The 14,610-nt window shown below is 37.9% G+C and overlaps 1 protein-coding gene across 3 annotated transcripts in view; it reads right to left on the bottom strand.

Annotated features, from left to right (window-relative positions):
• The window catches only part of PDZRN4 (PDZ domain containing ring finger 4), a 230,529-nt gene that overhangs the window by 22,824 nt on the left and 193,095 nt on the right, over positions 1-14,610 (bottom strand). The window lies entirely within an intron of this gene.

Below are 14,610 nucleotides of genomic sequence, written 5' to 3'. Positions count from 1 at the left end.
ACCGGTCATTTACATTGCTACTTTGTATAATATTTAATCTTCATAATGCCACACACTCATCATCACTGACAAGTAATTCTGCTCATGAAATAAAAATAGTACAAACAGAACCTTAACTCTTCATACAGGAACAGCTCAATCTAATGAAGCCCTAGGAGGGCTAACAGTGGAAATACTAAATAGAAAAAATTCATCTCAAATTCAGAAGAGATGACAATGGTATTACATGTTACAAAAAATCATGCATTGCAAATGAGAGGGTGTAAAACAGAGGGGTTTGTAGCAAAGCAAACATCAGCAGCAGAATAAATGCTATTCTTTAGACTTCATTTTAAGGTACAGTTTATTTCACCTCAATTTTTTTCTGTGCAGGAGTTGTGAGTGTAATGTACAAACGATCAAGGTTTGTACAATGGGTAAGATACACACTTTAAACAGACACTCAGTGTTTCAAACAGGCATCATTGTCTCATAACCCAAATCATGCTTCCAACACTGAGCATGGCTTTTTTTAGAGGTTATATCTTTAATGGTGACCAGAAGTAATTTGAAGAAACTCAGAAGAAAGAGATGTAAATCCTAGCAGATGAATTGGTAGAATTCATCACAACAATCTATTTCAACTATGATCTTTTTTCTATGGACTACCTATCTTTGTTTAGATGAAGAGAGTCTGTGACGGCTCTGCTGTATATTTAACAAAGTAATTTCATACTAAGGTAGCTATTTTACTTTCAGGGTTGGGGTGGACGTTACATATTTAATTCTTCACTTACATGTGCATGTGTCTATGTGTGCAAACTTTTGTATATGACTATATAGGCACAGGCAGTACTTACATATCTTTATGTAAATGCATGCCAGGCAGGCCAGTTACACTGCAGAAAATCTTTCCTGGCAACCATCTAACAGTTAATTTAAAAGCATGATTACAATTCTTGAAAACACAGTGACAGGATATATGCTTATAATGAGAAAGTGAAAATGTCAGATCATCCCACAATTCACAGAATCAGAGTAGTGACATTTGCAGCCATCTCTGGATTTCACTAACTTTTAATGACAAACCATAAAGACTACCAATTTATTTATAAATGCAAAAAAGAAATGGCAAAAGGAAACAAGAGTTTTCAGTTTCTAGAAAAGCTCTTCTACCACAAGATAGTCCAACATAAAGCCCTTCTCTCACTTTACTTCCATGACAACTGAGTGTTTAGGGTGAGCTACTGTAAAGAAAGATCTCGCAGGAGAGCCTGCATAGAGGAACTGCCTATCACTGCAGCTTTCTTAAGTGTGCCAATAAAAAAAAATCAAAACCGCCTGGGATTCTGGGGCTTCCAGACAGAAGGCAAGTAATACTGCAGGCAAACAAAGGCATCCTAGACCTCAGAACTATCCTAACACCATCAAGAGTTATGCTCTCCTGTCAATGGGATTTTCCAGGAAATACATTAGTGTCTTTGTAACACAGGCTAATTGAAGGCTATGTTCCAGAAGTATTCAGTGTGAAACAGAGTGCAATGAAACAGCCCTCCCCTTCACAGGTCACTGCAGGGTCCTATCACATTCTTTTCACAATGAATAAACTTGTATTTAAAACCTTGCAGGGGATTTAATTTACAAACACTAGCCACTTTCACCAGAAAAAAACAATTCTTCTATCAGAAAAGAAAAGCTCTTAACTGCTCTGCTATCTTCACCATGGAAGGTTACAAACACTGTGGGATTTTAGCACATTATAGATCAGTTTTAGAACCCATTCTGTAAATATCTGTGGAGATTTGGTGGAGTTCAGGGTTTCATTTTTAAAATTACTGACATTTTCAAGTTGTAAAAAGAAATAAATTATTTTTTCCTCTCTCTAACAGTCCCAATATATTCTGTTATTCAGATTTCACCCAGACAGGCACATCCACAATGTACTTGGGGGCTATTTGGATGGAAATAGAAAAGCTATGGAGCAAGACAGAGCCAGCCTAGATGTAAACAAGTTGGAACTGCTGGCAGCTGTGCTGTTACAAATAAAATTGCATTCCCCGGTGTCTTCTCACTTATCAATTTTGACAGAAGACTGTCCTGACTTCTCATAAACAGCATCGAAAAGGACAAATTACATTGGGTGTCAGATTTGCCAGAATGGATTTGGTTGTTAGCTTACCACAAAGAAACAGAGGGTTATCCCATTTCCACATGGTGGGGAAAAACAATGCTCAGTCCAAGGGGTGGGGGCTTTACCTTATAGGCTGAAGTCTCATATAATCCACATTTTTTAAGTCTGGTTTAGATTTAAGAATCTCCGACAAAAGATTTGTTTACATCAAAGCAGAAAGTAGAAATATCAGCAAGCATTTTTCAAATGCATAATCCAAACCCAAACACAATGTAGTGTGAGAAATACTTAAAAATAAAACCACTTTCCTACTGATCCCTGCTTTATAGCTGCTCTTAGAGCCACATGCTGTTTCGTGTCCAGACAAAGAATGCTCTGGGATGGCAGGATGCTGTAGACAATGATACCAGTGTTAGAAAACAAAACAAAACAAAACAAAACAAAACAAAACAAAACAAAACAAAACAAAACAAAGAGAAAAAGAAAAAAAACTAGCAGAAAACCTCAGAATTAATATGCTGAAATATAGGCACCTATTAATTAAATATCATCGTTCTGGGGGAACAGAATTTGGCCCTGTAGCTGCTGAATCCTTTGATAATAAAGAAGCTTCAATGGGATGTGGGAATTCACTCTCACCCTGCAGCTCTGGAGTGAAAATCTTTGGTGTGCATTATACTTCTGTGTGAAAAATCAAACAATGGAGAAACTTAAGACATGGTAGGACTGCCAGTGAGTATTCAGCAGTCTGATGTGTGATGATCACTAATAGCCTGCTGGCCATGAGTGGGAGGAGGAAGACACCGTGGTGTCATCTGAGACTCCCTGTGAGTGAGGAGGAGGTGGATAGCAGTCATGGAGCAGATGGGGCAACTGGCTGGGCTGGATGAATGACGGAGCTGGACTACAAATATGAGAAGCCTGTGATCACTGTGCTATGAACAAATTCAGTGCTACAGTGGGAGAAAGGGTCTGGAGCATATGAGGATGAGATAAACACCTTTAAGTCTGTGCGCCTGGTAGAACTTGTGTGGCCTGTCTGACTTGCATTTAAAGGATATTCTAGATTAAAGACATGTGGTGGACTTCACAGTGAGTGTATGTTATATGGAAGTCAAAGAAGGAAAAAAAAAGTCATTTACAAATTACAGGCTTCCTGGCTGTTAAAGGCTCAACAGCTGACAGTGTATCCTCCAGGAAGTCACAAACCTTCTCATGAAGCTTAGCTAGCGTGCATGATTAAGATTCCCGTCAAAACAATAAATCCAAAAAGTCAACACTTATGAGAAATATTAAACCTAAAATACTCTAAATGCTATTGAAAAACAATTTTTCCCTACTGTCTGGATGATCACACTTACTGGAAAGTAAAATATCCACTGTCTTCTTTCAAACAAGCCATGGTCTTACTTTTCTCCCTGATTCTTCCACCTTCCTATTTGTCCTCTTTACTTCTGTTCTTTTCCCATGGTGAAGTATGAATGCTAATTTATTAGAGATACTTAATATTTTCCCATTATACTATATTATAGATACTATATTTTCCCATTACATGTATGCATATATATTTTCTTCTGCTTGAGACCCAACACGCCTTCTGGTATGTTGTGTATCTGGGATAACCATGAATATTTGCTTTCTGAGCAGAGAGATCCATGATGAAATGCTTATATGTAGTATTTTTAGTCAGCTTTGGTCCTCGCTATTGGTGCTTCCCTTGATAGAAATGTGAATTTGCAAGGATACAGGAGGAGTTTAAGTGATAATATGCAGTGAAATGTTTCTTTTTCACTAATCTTGGATCCTACATTGTCATTTTCTTCTCATTAAACAAAGTAGGTGGGAATAGCACAGAGTGGCAAAAACTGTACTCTATGTTAAAGTGAAACAAGCAGAGTGGAGTAGTAACTATTCTATTGTGCAGTGTGTATGAACATGCTAAACTGTCACATTGGTTTTTGCTCCTTGAGGGTGGGGAGAACAAACCCAACAACTTAACCAGTTCAATTTCTTTTTTCCTTTTGGGGTTTTTCAGAATTTGCTCCCCCATCTGTTTTCCAATGGAAATGGCTCTGATGTAAAATGTTATAATGGATCTTCTCTTGGTTTTCAGGTAGGAATACAGTACTCCATGTCTGACTAGAAGTCCATTAACAAACTAGAGGGCTGGAGTACATCTCCAAAAACGGAAAGCTGGGAGAACTGCATTTGATTAGTCTTTTGAAGAGAATTCACCAATTCAATAAGGAGATATTGTTGCTTCCTTCAGATACCAAATGGAAGAGTCCAGAGAAGTCAGAACCAGACTCTTCTTTGAAGTGCATTGTGACACATGAGCCACATGAGCCACATTAGACAACAGACACCAGCTGCTACTTGGGAAATTCCTGTTAGATATTCAGGGAAGTGCTTCTTACTATTAGGGTAGTCAAAGACTGGAAGAGTTGTCCTGAAAAGCTGCAGGCTGTATACTGCAAAACATAACCAACTGATGCTGATTATACAGCTGATATAACTATATCAGCTGTATAATCAGCATCCATTTCTTTGCTCCTCTACTACATTGCAATTTCTGGACTTGCCTCAAATAGGAGTAATTGAAGGCCACTTGGAAAATTTAGTGGTAATGTCTACTGAAGGGAATGAGACAATATTAGCTCATGACACCAGTGCTAAAATCTTCACAGTGACTTCTACATTTCTGTTTATCATTTGTTGTGTTGGAGATTAAGGTCTGGAAGAGATCTAAGATGTGCAAAAGCTCCATGCACTTGGAAAACAGTCGCCACACCTGAGACTGTCTGATATATACTTCTGTATCCATGAAATTTCTCTTTAATACTCTGGAGTTTTCCAGGCCCTAATGGTATAAAAACCAGTCAAATGTGTCACACATGACTGGGTAGAAGAAACCTGTTGAAAATAAAAATTCTGATAAGGCCAGGAACTTCAGGTCCCCAGATGAGAGCTGTTCCCCTTCCAAAACCCCATATACCTCATCTGTTTCTGGTTTTCAATTCCCTTAAGTTTAATAAAGAACCTCTTCATAGCTTACAGTTCTTTCTAAACTGTAGCAAGCACCTTTTTCTAGACAATATACCTTAGATATACAAAGTCCAGAGATTTAAGGGGCATCATAGCTGCAGTTCAGATCAGCTGAAAATCACTTAGAATAATTAGTTTTCACAATACAATAAATTAAATAATAAATTAAAACAATACAATACAATAAATTTCACCTAGTGCAGGTAAAATCATACTTTATATTTGCTGTATTTCAAAATGTTGCTGCTGAGTACTTGGCTCTATAAACATCATTGTTACTGCTGCCTGCCTGTATTGGGCCTGAAACATGTCGGAAGATTTATCTGCCTCATCAGCACTTTCTAAACACCCAGGCAGCCAATCGAAATGGGGAGGCATAACAGATGTGCCAACATCTGCTGCAGCAAGCATTTATCTGGACAGCGGAACACATAGCTGTAGATTCAAACTCTTACCCACTTACAATTCTGTGTGTATGGACAGCCTAGATTGAAATCAAGTTGAAAATGTAGTTTTTCAATTACATTTGTGAGAAATATACCTTCCTGTAATTCAGTTTATGCCTTTCAGACACAGTAAAGGCAAAATATTATGAAAAAGCGAATTTTAAAGTTGAACTTAGACATTCTTAGGAAGCACTATTAAAATTCCATCCCATCAATGGTCTTGTTTACCTTGAGGTACACACATATTAAAATATGTATCGTTAAAATATGCACATTTTAATTACATATATGTGCCTACAAATCAAGCACATGAAGCAATAAGAAATTACTTGCAAACCACATTTTGATTTTCCTGGCACCAAAATGAGGTCCGTGGGCACCATATCCATGCTGAGTTTCAGCTGTTCAAACTTCTGTTGCACACGGAATGCCCTCCACCCCCAAACACATACTTGTACAGATTGATAAAATCATGAGCTGAAATACAAAGCAAACTCATCTTCTGCTTTTTGATGCACAATACAGTTTCACCTGTATTCCTGCTCACCAAACCATGCCCTCTAGGAATGACTATCACATTCTCTTTGAAGAGATCCCTCATTAAATAAAAAAGCAAACTCCCAGAGAAAAGACCTCTCCTGCTTTTTTTTTATTTTTATTTTTATTTCTCCTCTGAAGGCCCAGCATGAATAATAATGAAACCTTGTTTTAAGCCCAGTTTATTGTAAAAGGTTCCTTCTTGCTAGGGTGACTCAGCCCATATTTCCTGTGCTCTAGGATTTCCTAGGATCTCAGCTTTAAAATTGCAACATTATAATAAACTGGTTAACATGACTTAGGTTACTTTTAAAATAATATGTAAAATAAATTATTCCCTCCCATCTTTTGTCTGTATAGCTAGATTTCATGTTTCCAAGACAGACTACATGAACATTCAAGTAGAAGTCATATGAAAAATAGCATTAATAAAACCCTTAGAAACATTTTGACTGTAAAGCATATATGGAAGTATGTGGGATAATAATGTAAGAACTGTCTGAACAAATAATTTCTGCAAACCAGAAGATTTATAATCCACAGATTTCCATAAATACGAAAATATTACCAGCACCCTTCTCTTCCTTCACTGACTGAAAAGTACATTCCATACACTGCAATATTGCCCAGCAATAAAGTGTTGCTGAACTAAAGTCACTTTTCTTCATTTTCCTGGAAAAACATAAGCTCTAACAAGAAGTAAGAATTTTTATTAGCTTCCAGGTGAAATAAGGAGTAACCCTGTGCTTGTTTTATGAAATCATGAAACAGAATGAATATCACTGACGTGATATATATTTTCTCCTGTTTTAAAACATAATAAATGGTAATAACCTTGATAAATTTGTCCATGCCAGTTTTGTGTCTTTTTCTCCCCATTCTCTCATGATCCTCTGCAGTTGTGGACACAATTCAAATCCCTAAATTGGCATATTTGTTACTTAGAGGAAGTGAGATGACAGCAAATTCATTCGCTTTCAATGTCAGGATTTTGTGATGATATACAGCAATACACTCAAAATCAACGAACAATTGTGGCAGAAATTACCCTGACATTGCCTTCTATCTAAATGACCCAATGACTAGCAAGGAAGAAGAGTGATTTAATGGTCAAAAAATGAGATGCATTACAATTAAAGGCTTCTGGCTTTTATTGCCAGTTCTGCCACTGATTGACTTGGCAAGTCTATCAATACAACTGTCCTTAGTTCACCCGTTTGTGAATTCCTGTAGCAATACAGGACATCATAACACTGCAGAACCTCAATAGAATGGTTTTGTTTAATTTATTTATACCTGATAAGTGACTTCAATACTTAAAAGACAAATGAAAAACTGAAAGAAAAGGGCTGCTCCTTTTATCAACCCTTTGCTCATTTACAGTGTACAATCGGCCACAGTTAGGGAGAAATTCCATGTTTATTATTGTCTATGGGTAAATTATACTGCTGTAAATTCAAGGACATTTTAAAAATACATAATTTTATGCTGTTTTATGCCAAATGCATGCTCAGTATTCTTTTAATTATTTTCCGGTGTTTTTAAAAGAAATAAAGCAAAAAATATTCCAATGCCACTTTCCCCTTTTTTTATTTTAACTGTGACCTTTTCTGTTTTTAGTCAATAGCTGGGTCACAGGCCGGGCGTTTGCCACCCAGAACTCTTTTGAGTTAACAGGAAGAAATCACAAGGAAAGGTTTTAGAAGCCCTGACCATGATAAGTGCTTCCTCAGGTCCAACTGAAACAACTCTAATAATCTATTTACTAATCCAGGAGAATTCTTTACAAGGTAGCTTTAAAACACAGTCCATTTTTTCTCCTAATATTTGTATGATAGAACACATAGAATGGGGAAAAAAAAAGGGCCAACCACCCCAAGTTCCCACAAACTAGACTCTCCTAAGCAGCCAAGACCACAAACTACAGGCACACACATACCTGTTCACTTCCTTCATGATATTTCTTATCAACAGGTACTAGATATATTAAAAAATTGCCACCAAAAATCAGAATAATGGTGTCAGTACATGTCTCTATACCATGGGGCAACTATGATTCAGCTGTAACTGCTAGGCTTGAACAAATGTCAGAAAAGAAACATAGTGTACCAAGTGTCTCTCCTATAACAGACTGAGAGAATTGGGGTTGTTCAGCCTGGAAAAGAGAAAGCCTCAGGAAGAGCTTAGAACTTCCACACCTAAGGGAGGCTACAAGGGATCTGGAGAGGGACCTTATACATGGGCATGTCATGATAGGACAAGGTTACCGGTAAGGGCTTTAAAAGGAAGGAGGGCACATTTAGATTAGATATTAGGAATGAGTTCTTCACTATGAGGGTGGTGAGACACCCAGAGAAGCTGTGCATGCTCCATCCCTGGCAGCGTTCAAGGCTGTGCTGGATGAGGCTTTGAACAACCTGGTCAACTGGGAGGTGTCCCTGCCAATGGCAGGGGTTGGAACTACATTATCTTTAAGGTCCCTTCCAATCCAAACCATTCCACGATTCTATGATGAAGTCCCAAATTATCTAAGCCCAGTTTGAGCTGTCAGTTCAGTCTCTTCACCACAACAGCAGCTCTGTAAGGTAAGGCATGTGGTGAGAAGCATCTGCTTTGTCCACTGAAAATCTACAACACAGCAAGTTTGTTCCTATTTCTCCTACCATACCAGTCAGGTCTGATGACAATGGAAAGACATAACCTTGTCCACCATTTCAGCTCTTCTAAACTACAACACCCATATCTCTATAAGGATCCATATTTCTTGAAGCCTTCTCTTTTAAATGATGTCTGGTGGTTGCTGAATTCAAAAACCACCTTTTATCTCCTAGAGGCACATTTTGTGATTTATCTCTAATTTTAAGAAGTTCAGGGTAAAATATAAAGACTCCAATCACTGCAGGAAATACAGTGAAAAAACAAGCAGAACCCGATAGCTAGCTTCATTGTGCAGAAACACTCATCAAATAACAAAACAAAAGAGCCTGACAGCAGCAATCAGCAGGGCTGGCAGTGTGTGCACAGAAGCTGCTTCCATAAAAACCTGTTTGTTCAGGTGCTAGCAATTGAGGAGGAGTTCCAGTTGTGTTACCGCAAGCTCCTGTAATGCTCACACAGGGGTGTTTGCAGACTATCAGAGCTCTGGAGGGAGCTGTTACAGGCTATCAGCTCAGTAATCCTCATGTTAAAAAGGCCCTAAATATGTATTTACAAGATAGACAGACCTGTTTGTTTTCTTGGTTAAGTAATCCATGTGTTGAAAAGGTCTTAAATAGGAATTCACCAGGCAGGCAGGTCTCTCCTGGACTACTACAGCACTGGTGGGCTGCTCACTGAGAATGAATGTTACTGAGACCACTCTTCAATGGCCCATGAGAGCCTAACTCATAAATACTTATAGGTGTTCAAGTAAATTTATTCAGACAAACAGCCTCACTCAGACTGCTAATCTGAAATTGCTCCTTTATTGCTAAGGAAAAAATGCCAATAAAAACCAATAACTTCAAAAGTATAATGTCACAGAACTGTTAAATTTGAATTTGCTCCTTAAATACCTTCTCTCGTCACAACAAGATGAGTATTACTGGAAGAGGGAACCAGTGTGTTACAGCTGCACTACTGTATCTACTGCAATGCTCAGACACAGTAGAAGAAACAAGGAGAGCAGGGTAAAATTTTCCCCTATGCAACTTTTAAGTGTCCAGTGAAAAGACATCTACACAAAGACTTAACTCATGGCCAATTCCAAAATGTTTCTAGCTCATCTCTATTTAAGGCCTATTTTTAGTTGTTTGTGAGAACAGTCGACAGCATCTGGTCCAGAAATGCTCAGGTCAGCAGGAAACCTTAGGAATTTCAGCAGGTTTGGATCAAGCAAATAGTAAACTTGATGGACTAATCTAAATTTACAGTTAACAGATTTATGACTGCAAATACTTATCAAAACATTTAAATGAATGGCTGTGCATAACCATAAATTAGTATTTCCATTCAACATGCATACACACACATTTATTTCCTTATTCTGATGGAAAAATCTGTCCCTTGGATCCACAAATCAGAACATGATCTTAAGAGTAATAATTTCTGCCCTGAAGTATTAGCCAACCCTCAGAGCGCTATGCACTGCTGTGCTTAGGAGAAGGATGATGCAGTAAAGCAACCTGCATATGAATATTCTAATTTCCAGAAGTCCTATTTTCCATAGCATGGGAAGAATCTACATAGCATGTGTGTAGTTTTCTACACTCATGCTCCAAGTGGGAAAAGTCTCACATGGCTTTTTCTCAAAATACCATGCTCTTTCCTCCAAGAACTCTTATCCTTTCATTGCCTGGACACAAAAAGCTCCATAAAAGAGGACCACAGAAAGATTTTACCTGCACATGATTCATGTGGCTCTCTGTATGTTTACTGACATACACAAACTTTCTGAGCAAAAAAGCAACATAAAGCTGCTCAATGATTTCTAAGTGAAGAGCATCAGAATACTTAATCATTTCATATAGGGTCAACTCCATCCTAAGCAACTTTTCAGAGGCACTGGTCTTCAAACTGTCCCAATCTATCAAGACTGGCATTGGCGTGCATTGGAACTAAAGTCATCAGACACAGGTGGGCTAACACATTATCCCTTTTTCACTCTGAAATGTTTCCCTCCTGATATGATGGACTGTTGATATAATTTTCCAGGCTCCTGAAAGCTAAAACAATCACTTGTGCCTAGAAATGAAAATAATCCGGGCTGGAAAGTCTTTTAGGCAATTATTCTCGTTTCCTTTGGGCATCCACATTGACTAACATCCAACCTTCCTCCAAAAAACAACCCCTCAATTTGACAGCAAATTTAAGTATAGTCTTCCTCATATATGCAACAACAGATAATGCAACCACCCCCCAACTTCTATCCCTTCTCAGGGATGTCTGCTTTTATTGTTTGGAAGAAGCATTCAGTTGGAAATGAATATATCTGAGATATATGAAGTTTTAAAAGCTGTAATCCCCCAGCAGAAAGGAATCACCTCCCATTCTGCTTTTGCTCAAAAGCAGTACATACATGGTATGAAGGTCTCTGCCCATGGATAAGGACCTGGTGACTAAACAACACAACCAGCTTGTGCTTGCTCGTAACATCTTATTTTCTTGTCTCATTAGACTGATTGCATAGGACCAGACATCAGTGATACTTTCTTTTGATCAGTTCTGTCTTTAGAGCATTCTTTGTTGGTCATCTTTTTTCTACCTATTTTTTAACTGTCCCAGCATTTAAATGACTCTGTCCCCTTAATTTCTGTATTACTATTAATGTTCCAAAACGAGTATACAAAGTTTCTCTCTTCTGGAGAGTAGGTTCAGAAATGTTATTGAGTGTGCACCACTAGCTTACTTATTCCTCCCCAGCACCTGTAGTCTCTATTCTTCTTACAAGGACAAATTTTAGAGCAATGTTTAACACAGATTTACTGTGTTACTGGGGACTGTGATACTTTTAGTCATTTCACCTAATTGGTACCAGCAAGTGTGATCTATAATCTAAACTCACTTGTCCAGCAGCAGAAAGCCACTCATAGTCAGCCTGAATATCTCTGGCTCTCCTGCAGTGATATTGATTGCAAGTCCAATGGAGCACTTACACATCAGTCCATTCCTGCTTCTTAAAAGTCCTCATGAGTATCTGGGCTATGCAAGAACTGCAAATCTTTTGATGTCTTTCTGCCAACACTGACTGATGCAGGCCCTGCCTTAGCATCTACCAGCAATTCAGATTTCTTTTAGGACAATTTTTGCAGTAGCAACATAAGGATGCTCAAGTTGGCAGATGAAAATCCCCCAGCTTCATCATCTTCCCAGCCATTTGTTTAAAGTATGGTACTGTATGGAGTCTAATGAGCCTCCCTGGGAGTGCATCCTTCCAAGACAATTGGCTCATACTTGAGTTCATTGCATTGTGACAATCTGATCACAGCCTACGGGGCTTTTCCAGCTTACAACTGGAGTAGAAGAGTCTTATAAGTGTCTAATCCTACCACTGCAAGTGTAAGTCCATATCCCCAGTGCTGGCTGTCATGTATGATCCTCCTCTTGGTCTCTTATGGTGCTAGCTCAGCTACTTAAACACTAGCACATATTTGTAAGCACAACAACTAGCACAACAACCAAAGTGATCAGAGTTTTTCAGGACATCCTCTTTCTTGGAAAACATTATTGTTTCCAGCACCTCCTTTGCTAGTCATCTTATTTCCTTACTTCCTAATTTGGCAGCGTATTTTGCGTTTGTGTCTCAGAACTGATGCATTCTTCATTTACAAACCATTTCTAGGAAATAATGAGGTGTTGTTCTAGCTCTTTTTCTGCTCACTGTGTTGTTTCAATTCCTTTCTGAAATCTCCAGGTTTGTATTTTAATCTATTTAAAAATTTTCATGTTTGCCATGGAGACTTGTGAGCTACTTATCTCCATCCTTTTGTACAATGGGAAGGTTAATGTGCATTTTGGAAACAGAACTGTGCTCTTGACAGCAGACAAGTTTTTTGCTGTGTGTGATTAGCTGAAGTTCAACCAGAAAGTTCTCGCAAATTAAAAAACAATTATAAAATCAAGGAACACTGTTAAAATCCTCCTTCTCAATAAAGCATACTAAAACCAATAAACCTTCTTCCCGTAAATACAGGATAAATCAATCAGTGTGAGATAGAGAACACTCTGTGGTTCTTCCATCCAGCCTGAGGGGTGGCATGAGCAGGGCTTCTGCACCCCTTCTCCATGCTGCTTTCACCCTTACATGACAGATATGATGTGTTAAAAACAATCTAGAAACAAAGCAACACACTTTTGAGACAGGAAGAAATATTAATACAGGAAGAAATATAAAAGATGGTCTTTAATTGGAGATCTCCAAAGGAAAGTGAGGAAAAATGCCCACATCACACAGGGCGAATACAGTTCTGTAAGTTTAGCATTGCAGCACAGCCTCTACCCCACCCCCTGTCCTGCTGCTTCTCCCCAGGACTGGCAACATGAGCAGGGAAGTTCTTTTTGACTCTGAGACTCTTTTTTGAGATGGAGATACATAACTCTGAGGACAATACTCTCAGTTTTTCCAGATCCCTGGTTATGGCAAGGGATCTTAATAAGGTCTTACAGCAACCTGAAATAGCATTTAACACAACCAGTGAGTAACCTAAACCATACTATTACCATATGGGCTTAAACTTTGGGAATACCTTTAATGTTTAGAGCTCTGCTAATATCTCTGCTGCGAGACATTCTTATTCTTCCTAAAAACACACATATTTAGTAGAAAACCTTTTTCTCAAAGGAGTCTAGACAGTTGCTTTCCCATTTAAATTTCACATGAAATACTTTATTTCAGTCACTCAGTGTATATGCCTTGGGCAACTGAATCACAGCTAAGAGCAAATTAATGACTATGATGTTGTGATGAGCAGAGAATACAGGCAACCTGTCCAAACATTTACTGTAGTCACAGTATTTATGCCAGCCATTATTAGGGAATTAATGGCCACAAAGAGGACTTGATTCCACCAGTTAGACCCTTTAAAAATTGTCACTAATATTCTTATTAAATGGTGAAAATTATTTCTATTTTAACATTAAAAAATTTCTAGATGTCTACATTCCTAATTAAATTAAATATTACCAGAAAAAAATAGTTTCTATTACATTTCAAGGACAAGTATCTGAACAAACACACTTGACAGAGAAATTTAATATTGTATTACACAGGGGGAGTCAAAATAGAACTTAAAGTATGAGACTCTTATGCTGTGAGATACCACACCAAAATCCAACTGGGAAGAAATAATCATTTCACTTATCCATAGCAATGATTTTTTGAGGAGTTCAAATAAAAGTTTGCTTGTTCTGATGAGATCCACTAAGTAGATGTTATTTGATTTTTCAGATTCCCCTGTCTGCTGGAAGAGCAATGGGCTTGCAGCTGAGCATCTTAGATGCTAAAGACACAATAAAAGTGAATTCACTGGGTATTTGCCAAGGCTTTCACCTTTCATTTAATTTCCAAATGCCATCCAGTTATATGAATCCTTTAAAAAGGTTTCTTAAGGTAGAGCAAACAGGAGGGTAGGATGTTTTTAATCTTGTATTGAAGATTTTTAATTATTTATAATCATTCTTATTTAAAACATAGTAACTTGAACTTATGAAAACACTCAGCACTGTTTAATAATAAAAAGAACCATCTGCTTCTTATGCCTGTTCCTATAAATATTTTGTTACTAGATGACAGTGGAAAACTGAAAAGCTAATGACTGACAAGTAGATTATTTAGATATTGAAATGAAAATCTAATGAAGAACTACATTACTAATCATACATTATCATTTTAGGAAGCTTCACATAATGATTTTCCAGTGACTCAGAAACACATCCACCATCGTCACCAGACAGTGCAATGCATCAGCAGCAAAGGGAGATGTGTGGTACAGAGCA

This window comes from Onychostruthus taczanowskii, unplaced genomic scaffold (assembly GCF_017590055.1).
Source record: "Onychostruthus taczanowskii isolate IOZ18803 unplaced genomic scaffold, ASM1759005v1 scaffold125, whole genome shotgun sequence".
NCBI classification, from domain to species: domain Eukaryota; kingdom Metazoa; phylum Chordata; class Aves; order Passeriformes; family Passeridae; genus Onychostruthus; species Onychostruthus taczanowskii.
Note: the sequence above shows the minus strand (reverse complement) of the source record. Positions and strands in the feature narration are given on the sequence as shown.